This window comes from Amblyomma maculatum, chromosome 1 (assembly GCF_055883805.1).
Source record: "Amblyomma maculatum isolate TAMU_Amacu chromosome 1, ASM5588380v1, whole genome shotgun sequence".
Taxonomy (NCBI): Eukaryota; Metazoa; Arthropoda; class Arachnida; order Ixodida; family Ixodidae; genus Amblyomma; species Amblyomma maculatum.
Window position 1 is genome coordinate 232,740,353 of NC_139344.1, and position 11,667 is coordinate 232,752,019.

Below are 11,667 nucleotides of genomic sequence, written 5' to 3' on the forward strand. Positions count from 1 at the left end.
GTGTGTGTGTGTGTGTGTGTGTGTGTGTGTGTGTGTGTGTGTGTGTGTGTGTGTGTGTGTGTGTGTGTGTGTGTGTGTGTGTGTGTGTGTGTGTGTGTGTGTGTGTGTGTGTGTGTGTGTGTGTGTGTGTGTGTGTGTACGCGCACCCACGCATGTACGTGCGTGGGTGCGCGCGCGTCTCGGTGGAAGGAAGAGAGGACGCTTGTAGAGGGAAAGTTACGTGTATGTGCGCCCCTACCTTGATCCGTTGTAACAGACAGGCGAGATGTGCCATATAAATTGAGGTCGCATCACTTCGGCAAGCTAGCGAATGCTGGAGCCAGTTTTGCAGCGAGTGCTTGGCAGTGACGAGTGCTCTGCGAGGGAGCAGCGCATGTCTATAGGACGGCCACATTGTGGCTTTCCAGACGTCGGTCTGCGACAGTGCCTGGTGAACAATTTGGTGCCTATTTGTTCTGAGTCCCTCGTGCATTATTCATTTATATGAAGTATCTGTGTTGTTATTAGAGCCTCTTTAGTTGCATGTTTTGCATTGTCTTTCTGTGAACCGTTTGTCTGCGTGTTATTATCAGTGTGGATTCCTCTGTATCGTCTCTTGCTGTGCATGAAGCTTGTTTTGCTTGTTAATTCTGACTCCGACCCTTACACTGGCTTGAACCGGCGAAATCTGGGCGCCAAACGGGCCCCCTTCTATCACTACAGGTAGCTAGCTAGCTGACTTCCGGCTGAGCTTGCCACGCAAGTCGAGGGCATTTGCTTTGTGATTGGAACAGCCACTCCCACACACTCTTAGAGTGTCTGGGATTGTGAGCGCCAATAATGGCGCATCGTTAATAAATTATAATTATTAACGGGTGACCCTTAGCTGCACTGCATGAAGGACGAGCTCACATTTAGCAAATACAACATGCCGGTTCCAAAATAAAAATGAGAAAAACTCGGTAACATTTCGGTCAACTAACGACCTAATGAAAGCACTGTTACCTGGCTCTCGATGCAGCCGCCCAATATAGTTCCAGGGGTAAAATAAATATAAGGCATGTTACCTTTGGTTTTGAAGTTTGTGGACACTGTAAATAAAACGTGCGGTGCATATCAAGTCCACATTGTAGTATAACTAGATACTATCTGGGCATGCGTCGAAATCAGCCACCAAAAAATTTACTCCGTTTATTTTACTCCCAAATTCCACTGCACAGTTCTACGAAAAACTTCACGACGTTATTAGCAGTGCCTACGTTCATCCTATTCCTGATGTTTTGCTACTTAATTAATATAGTTACCCTAATATTGCCTGGTCTCCCAAATCATCAATCCTTATACCGGACTCTTCCGTTAGTCATGATTTTTAACCCATGTTCAGTATTTTATTTTTCGTAGTTCATGCAACTTACATGAATAACCGATTTTACCGATAGCACTCTTGATTTAATTATAACGTCACGCTCCTAACTAGTCTGGCATATAACATATATGTGCGCGATAAGCGACTTTCTAGCTCTCCATTTTCAAATATGGACCCTATCCCTGAAAATTAATAGGATAACGGGAATCCCAAACTACAGCAAAACACAGTTCGAGGCTATTAACAATGAGTTCTATCTATTCCTGGAATTATTATTATTTGTTTTTGTTTTTTTCTGGCTTGGAAAGCAGGTTCGAGGATAGTGAATAGAGCATTTTGGTGACCGTATATTTCATCAAATCGTCGCTAAGCCCTTTATTGTAAACTCTCTCAAAATGACAAAAAAAAAAAAAACTAAATAAATGTGAGAGAAAGCCTTCAACGAAAAAGACTGTATAAAAAGAAAAATCGTTTTTTCTGCAACGCTGCGCTTTTCCCTACAGATGCCCGGTCAGGAACTTCTGCAGCAGCCAATATCGAATAAGGGACCACACCCAAAAACGTCAAAAAAATCTTCCTTAACAATCCCTTACCTCCTGTGCTTTGACCCAAACAATTGCTACACACTTAGCTATCCTTGAAAACGTCGCATTAGTTGGATGAACAGATTCCGACGGATTGTTTATAGCGAGTTCACATCGTCCGGAAATCTTAAATACATTTTTTTTTTTTTTTTTTGCAATACCTTTGTCTTGTACCTCATAACTGGTCTACTTCCCGTCCGGTCACACGCGCAACTGATGATGGACCCAGTCTTCATTTATCCGGTACGATGAAATTATTTGACTTGTTTAAAGCATCATCAAGTCCCAGAATCGACCTGATTAACTACAATCTATTGAAAAACACCCAAACCTGCTCATCAGTAACGCTTTTCAAGATATTTTTGAAATCCACCGACACCTACACTATTCTCGCTGACTGAAAAGTCGGGAAGATGGTTCCGATCCACAAATTAGGTAGCAAAAGGTCACCTCTCAGTTACCGGCCTATGTCACTAACATTTTCTGCAAATTACTCGAGCTAATGCCACTCATTAACATCGTTACCATTCTTGAAACCAACTCGTTCTTCGAGAACGTGCAACTTAGTTTTCAAATATCTCTTTCTTGAGAAGCTACTCACCTGATTTACCCACAATACATATTATCGTTGATTGACGAACTTCACAAGAAGACTGTACATTTCTTGATTTCAGGAAAACGTTACAAAAATATTTCCATAAGATCTTTCTCTTTGAACTCGCTCAACTAAATATTTAACATGACTTGCTGCCTTGGCTAGAACATTTTTTTTTTTTTTAACGGATCTCACTTGGTGTCAGCAAACAATCACAACTTCTCATTAAGTCCCGTTGGCCCTGAGTATCTGTTTATCTTTTGGTGCTAGGTCCCTCGTTGTTCCTCACATATATTCCTAATCTGCCTAACTATGTGTCATATAACGTTAACTTATTTCTAGGCGATTGTGTTCTCTTTCGTGAAATTAGCAGTTCTGAGGACATTAGTGCCTAGCAAGACTGATCCGATGCTTTTACTTGATGTGCGATTTGGAGAAAAGGCTCTTAATACCAAATAAGTTTAAATTCATACGCATCTCCAGAACTTGTTCCTGTCCCAGCTTTTACTACCTAAATAACCGAGCTCTTTTATCTCTCACTTCTTACCGTGTATCGAAATCTCTGGTCTTACATATGCCTCAATACTATATAGTAAACAACGCTGATCGCATGCTCGATTATCTTGGCCGTAACTTTTCTTCTACCTATAGCTCACGTAGAGTCCTGATGTACAAGACGCCTGTTAGTAGCCAACAAAAGTACGTCGAATCTATCTGGGGCCCCTTTGTGCTCACCTAACTTACGTCATTAGACCAGTTCAGAAAAACTCCGTTCGAGTCAGTCTGCATAATTATAATCGAACGGCTAGCAGGCTAGCATGTCGCTAGGGAAACGCATAATCTGCCTACCATCACTTGCTTCTCGTAATAATTTCTCTTGCATTGGCCTATTTCACAAAACATTTCATATTTGTCCCATGCTTCAAAACCACATCTTTACTTTTTCCTCGTACAGCTCATCACGACTGGGCCACGCATACAATTTTGGAATCGCGCCGCTCAGGAATAAAACATACAGCGACTCCTTCAGTCCTTCATTCCCTGTCCAAGGACTGGAACCACTTAACCGGACCGATCTCCAGCATTGAAGACGTTCGTCATTTTCGATCCGCATTAGCTAACATTGTATACATATATTGCTGACTAACATTACAGTTATACTTTTTTGTTTTGAATTGCGTTGCAACACCACCACCCTCTGTAATCCCTCAGGCCTCGGGGGTAAAAGAAGTAAGTAGATAAAGAAATATATAGAAACAAGATGAATAGAATCTCAAGGCTCTGATCAGAAAGGCCGATGATTTTGTTCGGCTTGCGGAGCGTCACTCAGCGCTCTACCTGCGGCTGGTAGATGAAATACGATATGACATCGCAAGCGAGGCTGCAATGGGCGCCGACAAAAAGAGCCAGATTTATACGGCACCACCGAGACGTCGGATTGGCTCGCTTTTCTGCGAGGGCCTCTTCCGCCCTCTGCACCCAATCTTGTTTCCCACTCGAGAAACATGGAAACATTCCGACCACGATGGCCGACAGGACGACGCGGGAGGAAAGCGAGCCGACAGAGGATGGCCGTGCCGTTCCGGCCGGTTTTATGTTGACGGTGCCGCTGCCCGAAATTGCGAGGCGTCAAAAGTAAAATTTACCGAGCTAATATAATAAAGAGAGCCCACGTCCCCGCGCCGCGCGGGCGACAAGAAGGGCGATAACAAGGAGTTTTCAAATTAGTTCTACGAGGCATGCGTTATAAGTTTGGACGACGCCGTCACTTTCCGAAAGCGTCGCCCCAGAATATGTCCGCGCAAATTGGATTTTCATCTTTGTGTCGTTTCCTTCGCGCTTTGAGCGTATTTTCCACTTTTCCTGGAATATGTATCGAAGGCTGCTTTCCTGGGGAAAAAAAACAACAAAAACGATGCGGTTGTTGTCACACGCATAACAGGCTGCGGGTCCCGTGCCTTGTCGATTGGCGTCCTGTCTGAACGTTTTCTTCGCTCTTTCCTTCATTCTTCCACGAATCCCTATACTTGAGGCTTGTTCGATCTTGCGCATCCCCATTTCCAGACTTTGCCCCGTGACAAACACATGTCGCCGGCGCCACGGAATATGTCTGTGTTTACTTCTGCTACACGTCGTGCTGCTTTCGCGTTTACTTCCCTGTTCAGGGACCGGCCAATCTTGATCTGGCGCCTTTCTGGCAACCGCGGTTCGCTTGCAACCGCGGTATAATATTACCTGGAATCCGACCCAAAGTCCATACGCCTGGAGAAAGTGGCATATACAGGTCGGGAGGCACAAAGCAGCCTATAGCATCGCGATTAGGCGTCCTTCGACGCTTAAGCTTGGGCTTGGGAGTTTGCGCATCCGCCCTGCATACAGGTGGTGCGAGGTTCGATCCCCACTGTCGCCAGTGGGCGCCCACTGGTGATACAGTGGGTTCAAGCTTTCCCTCTGTCTACAGGCTCGGCTTATCTGGAATCGAATTCTTAGCAAATTGGTCTTTGGCTCAAATTTGCGTAGACAAAAATAACTAACGCCAAGGGGTTTTTTGGCTAATGCGGTCCTCGCGGCAATGAAGTCGAATTCAGCTGCAGGTCAGTACGCAGCGTTCAGGTGTTCTATTAATGAGGAAGAGCAGAACATCGCCGAAAGTTCTCGTTCCTTTCGCTGAACAGAAATCGCTCAAAAAGGCTGATTAACATCGGCCCAAAGGCTCAGCGTATATCAAGTGTGAAGCGAACTGTCACTGACATAAATAAAAAGGTCGAGCATTGTTGCCAGCCTTTAAAATGTGCGGTCTCATAGGCTGGAAGAAATGATAAAAAGTCCAAACTGTAATAATGCATAACAGATCAAAAAACGTCAGTGAAGTCCAGTGAGTAAACGCGACACTGTTACTCAATAAAAAAAAAAAAAGAGCTGCATTTTCTATTACATATATTGCAATAAATAAAAGTTACCTGTTCCTTGGCCCCTTTATCCCTGGTTCGTCCCCTCATTTTCACTGAAGTCATATTGTTAACCTCTTACATGAGTAAAGAGACACTAGAGATCAACTGAAGTGGACTGTATAGGTATGTTACCGTGTTTCAATCAGAAAGAAGCTACTTACGCAGAAAATGAAGCTTTAATAAGCTACAAACAAAACAAAAAAGAAATAAAAGCGTCGCCACCCTCGGTGCTATTTTTAGCAAGCAAACTGAGCCACGTTAAGACAGCCTTGTCGCAGGTCCCTGAGGGTGTGCAACACCACCAGTCAATTCCACCACTGTGATCGCGGAGTCTCTTTCGGTCTGCATGCCAAGAGCTTCGATTGATCGTGGTAATTTATTTAAATCCATTTTTCTCGGCAAAAAAAAAAAAATGCGTCCTTTGCTACCGTACAAATAAGGGCATAAGTGGCACAAGTAACAGAATTGATTTTGAATGAGATAAATGTTTAATGGAGTACTAATAATGTACGCAGATGACATGAATATTTTCTTCCCTGCACGCACCCTTTCCGAGTTGCAGGCGATCGTTAATGAATATATGGAATCACTTTCTGCCTGACTACGTACCAACAAGTTGCAGTTGAATACTAATAAAACCAAATACGTTATATTCGCGCCAATTAATAAGCCGATGAACAAAGATATTCATATCACCTTCCGTGGCACTCAGCTTAAACAAGACAAGAAGCAAACATTTCTGGTAGTATGGTTCCAGGAAAACTAGTCTTGGAACACCCACATTGACAATCTCGCTCTAGAACTAAGTAGAACTCTCGGGTGCCTATACAAATAAGTTCACTTATACCTTTGTTGTTGAAAGTCTCTCTCTATTATACTCTCTTTTATTCCAGACTTTCGTACTGCATTTTGGTTTGGGGCACAACAATTAGTACAAATTACCTCCGGTTACTAAAATTACAGAAGCGCGTACTTCGGTTACCTGAAAGGTATGTTGGATACCCACAAGACTTGTCAACAGGTCCCCTGTTTGCGAAGTACTCTTTGCTAAGAACTGATGAAGTTTATTATTTCAGGTTATTTCAGCATGTGCAAAAACATAAACTCCACGTAACTGGTAATCCTGCCCATACACACACGCTCACCCTTCGCAGACAAGTGCCCAGAAAGTCTCGAACGCGCACAAATTATGGTAAACAACATTTAGATTACCAAATTCCATTCCTTTTGAATAAACTGCCACATGATGTCGATTTGAGCAAACGAATGAAGAAAAAAACTGTAAAAGCACTGGTTATGGAGAAAGAAAGTCGACACCAGTGACTTTTACTTGCCATTCTTGCATGACCTCTGTAAAACCGTAATTTTTTTTTCTGATTTTGATGTTACCTTTTTTTACTTTTTTTTATCTGCACACGTCTGCCCAGATGACTGAGCTTTGCGTCTGTGTTCATCCTTCTGGTGTTGGTTTTTTTTTTGTTGTTGTTTGTGTGTTTTTGACACCTGTACGGCGATAAGCCTTGTATTTGTACTATACCCATGACGAAAGTCTGCATGACAGAGAAGTGTTTTTGATTTTATCTTAAAAGTGTCTCACTGTAATGCTGCCGAAACTGTATGCGGAGGGAAGGCCTCGTCAGGCTAGCAGCCTTTAGCCTTCCCTTCGCTTTTTCCTGTATAGGAGAGAAACCAAATAAACTATCAAACCAATCAATGTGCTGTCAAACCTATGACGTTTCATCATTTCCCATTCACTCCAGTACCTACGCCTACGTTGCGTTCAAAAGACTATAAATTTGTCACGCCTATACGCACGTGCATCGTACACAGAAACGGTGCTGCGTAACGCGCTTCTAAAGCAGTGCCTGCTTTGTCGGTATCGCACTCCATCGTCCCCCCTTGTATACTCAGTTGTAAGCTGCGCAGGGGCCATTAGTACGGGGCTACCGATCTACTTAGTCTTGCAAGGCGGTTATTCATTAACTACTCCTGTTTTCCTATAGTTACTGGCACACAAGCGGTACTGTATTAACAAAAAAATTTACGGCCGATTTGCATAGTTGATCAAATGCGAAGTAGGTGCGTAGCACTGCTTATCGCTGCTACACCTTCCCAATGCTTGCAGTCGCGTAGCCCGTTGTCCTAGATTTTCTACCGCACGTTTGTTCCTCTTCGCTTCGGCATCCATTTCACGACGATGCTCAGTGTCTTGAGCAGTTTTCTGAACACGCTCAGTACGTTTCCTTAAGAGAGAGAGAGCGGCTTCTGCTGCAGCTGAAGCGGCCGCTCCGCCTCCTCAATGCTGAGCCGCGCGACGCGCATGTCGCCACCTACTTTTTCTCCACTTCAAGTTCACGAAAAGAGAGTGAGCGGCTTCGGACAGACATCGGCGATATCCTTGATTGCGGCTAGTAGTGCTAGGTACTGAAAAAAAAAAAAGGGGGGGGGGGGGGGGGCTAACACCGTTTTTATGGTATATACCAGAAGACGGTTAGCAGTGTGTAGCGCGACTGTTTCAGCATTATATACTTGGCGTGGAAGTAAATAATAGAGACATTTAGTATAGCGTACACAGACACACGCAGAGGAATAGCGCACGCTAAAAATATCGTGACGCGCACTGCGCATGCGCTATACGATACCCGGGACCGAGCTCTTTCGTACGATCGGCCAGCGTACGCCGAAACTTGAGTTTATCGTGCCCAGCCCTCACGTACGATGGGAGATTAACGTTGACAAGATGGCAGCGTCCAGGCCGCCCGCTTCTGAGTGAATTTGTCTTCTTTACCGCGTTTTTGGGCGTTCTGCCGCCTATAAACGGCACACGGGATCTTCGCTTTGCCCCGTATGGCATTCAGCTCAAATATTTAGTGAATAATTTGCTTTGCTTTTTTTTTTTAAACGGCGGCAGCGCAGTCGCTAAGCCTGACGAGTAACGTTGCTTTGTTGGCATGGCGATGCTATGGTGTCTAGAAGGGGGCAGTGTGACGGGCGAGAGCCGGCGAGGCGCACAGGGGAGCGATGAAAGCTATAGATGGCGCTACTTGCAGCTGGTGTGCAGCCGTCGCGGCGGTTGGAGGGGGCGGCACAGGGCACCAGGCACGCGTGTCGCGTGAATTTTGCGTCGCGTTTGAATTTTTATTCTGGTGCGATGCCAACATGACGAAATGTTTGCAGATCGAAGATGAAAAGATGCATTGTTTTCTCCATCAGTGCACGCAAATGGAGTTTAGCGACGCAATTTAGGAAAAGCAAGCTTTAATGGAACGCATATCAGAATATTAACTCTGTAGCGTTTAGTTTTCACTAAAAGCTTGATAGCACAAGTGAACATGGACAATGAACACGGACAATTCGGAACTCTGACTAGGAGCTTTGGAGTTCGGCTACAGCCGCGGCAAATATAATAAATGGCCACAGAAAAAAAAAAAAAAACGTACTAGCAAATTAGTTCTCAGCGCGCTACGACATGCTAACAAACAGGACGACGAACAAAGCGCTGTCTGGTCGTCGGGCTGCATGCGCCAGCAACATGCCGTTTATGGCTACGTTACTTAGAAGCTGTAGCTCATAAATAATAGGTGCACTTGTGGATGTTCTGGCGCATCTCATATCATGCACTAAATATTTTCCATCACTGCTTTTGCTGGACAAATTCACAAGACCAAAGGAAACACCATTACAATTAAGGCAAAGAAATCATTTGCACAAAATGTCCACAAGAGCATAAATGATGTTTATTTTATTAATACAATATACAAATGCAGACGTCAGAGCGACCGAACAACGAATTAATGGCCTATGTGTGTTCATTTTGTCCTCGTCCTTCTCTGCGCTGTATTTTTCCATCATGAATAACCAACACGCCCAGACTGCTACGGTATTGAATTAATGGCTCTGCTTCGAATTCACTCTGTTTATAACTTCAAATGTTTCTGGCCCTCATTTTGAAGAGCCTTGTCCTTTATTCAAAGAGTAAAAAGAAAACGAATATAGTTAGCACCACAAACTGGAAACATTTTGCAGTAACCTTTTTACGATGAACATATCGCGCATCCCACTTGGTGGAGTTTGTTAGACTGCTGAGAAACTGCGCGAAATCATGCACACTGAAAGCATAAAATGTTTTCTTTTTTAACAAAAAATGTGAATGCGTCCCCTACTAACGCCGGCCAACATAGTTCTATATGCTACAGCCAAGAAGAAACGTTTGGGGGCGGGGATTTGTGGGAAAATTTATTTCTTCGTTGCCTCGCTAGTTTGTCTTCTGATATATTTTTCAATATTTTTTTCAAATATTTAGTGAATAATTTGCTTTGTTTTTTATTTTAAACGGCGGCAGCGCAGTCCCTAAGCCTGACTAGTAACGTTGCTTTGTTGGCATGGCAATGTCATGAAGCGGATCGCCTTGGCTTGACTGCTTACACGTGTGTATCCGTAAAAATATGCTTGGCAGTACGGGGCTGAAAGGAGGCCGGTACTCGCCATAATGGTAATATAAGGTAAAAGTATTCAACGTGGGTATACCAACGTTGGGGAGTACAACGAAGCTGCCGTAGCAACGAAACTGGCCAAAATCCCGATGCGACTTGGCTAGTTTTGGCTTGGGATAAAAAAAAAGCCTGATTGTGTTTTTTTTTATTTTAAATCTAGATGTCGCCACCATAGTTTGCGTTCGCGCTTTCGTACGGCCAACTAAAAGCGCCGATGCAACACACGAAGTACCGTCCCATAATTTGCTGGCGTTTATCGTACGAAAGCGTCCATACGCTATACTAAAAGTCTCTAATGCTTAGAAACACGCCGCGCTGCTAACTAATCCGCGCCGTCTTGGCATGCTGTCAAGGTCGGCTGATCGTCTGAGGAACAGAGCTTGCGCTCTCACCCAAACACCGTACCGTTACTGGAGAGTCAGCGTTTGACACGCTGCCCGGCTGGCCCGCTGTGGCAGGCAATCTATGCTGCGGTCGTCTCCGATGCAGACAGCGCTAAACTAAGGAAGGAGCGAAGAAATTGCGCTCTAAAATGACAAACTGAAATAGTATTGCTGATTATCCTAATAAAATTACACTGGAGTTACTGATTGGCGCACAGGGTCTTTCTTGGCTCACCTTAGAACATTCATCAATCAAATTTATATAAATTATTCGTTTCATTTTTTCCTGATGCTTACGCCGCCTGTTGGTACTAATGGCAACTAGACAATTTTAGGAGAGCGCGTTTATCTTCACTTACGGCCTCACCCATGGGGTCTGTTTCCACCTGCCCCGCCGGGGTGGCGCAGTGGTTACTGCGCTCGACTACTGTTCCCAAGAATGCGGGATCGAATCCTGACTGTGGCGGCCGCTTTTCTATGGAGGCGAAAAGCAAGGCGCCCGTGTGCTGTGCGATGTCAGTGCACGTCAAAGAGCCCCAGGTGGTCGAAATTTCCAGAGTCCTCAACTACGGCGTCTCTCATATCCTGAGTCGCTTTGGGACGTTAAACCCTACGAACCAACCATCTGTTTCCATCTCCCGCCGCACCTCGCTGGGGCTCCCCACTCCTGCTCCTCTGCTACCGCCGTTCACCCGCAAAGGAAACACGCTCTCGCTCTCCCCTCAGCCCGCGTCAGTTGCAACGGGCAGGTCCTGAAATTTCACCCCTTATGGTGAAATTCAGGACCTGCATCGAACATTTATCGAACATTTCAGCATCGAACATTTATCGTGTCATCATCATCCTCATCATCATCAGCCTGACTATACCCACTGCATGGCGAAGGCCTCTCCCATATTTCTCCACTTAACCCGGTTCTGTGCTAGCTGCATCCACTTGACCCCTGTGAACTTCTTAATCTCATCCGCCCACCTAACATTCTGCCGCCCCCTGCTACGCTTTCCTTCCCTTGGAATCCAGTTTGTTACCCTAAGCGACCATCGGTTATCCTCTCTTCGCACTACATGTCCTGCCCATGTCCATTTCTTCTTCTTAATTTCCACTAGAATGTCGGTAACTTGAGTTATTTCTCTGACCCACTCTGCACGCTTTCTATCTCTTAATGTTACCCCTAGCATTTTACGTTCCATAGCCCTTTGGGTTGTCCTCAACTTAAGTAGAACTTTCTTGGTTAGCCTCCACGTTTCAGCGCCATAGGTGAGTACAGGCAAGATGCAACTGTTATATACTTTCCTCTTTAGCGATACCGGTAAGCT

General features: G+C 44.7%; 1 protein-coding gene across 1 annotated transcript in view; it reads left to right on the forward strand.

Moving 5' to 3' along the window:
* The first annotated feature begins 355 nt into the window (after positions 1-355).
* Positions 356-11,667, forward strand: part of LOC146205895 (protein O-mannosyl-transferase Tmtc3-like) — a 431,454-nt gene continuing 420,142 nt past the window's right edge. Inside the window, exon 1 of the mRNA XM_084590561.1 lies at positions 356-430. The gene's annotated coding sequence lies outside the window, so the exon portion shown is untranslated. The remainder of the gene's footprint in view (positions 431-11,667) is intronic.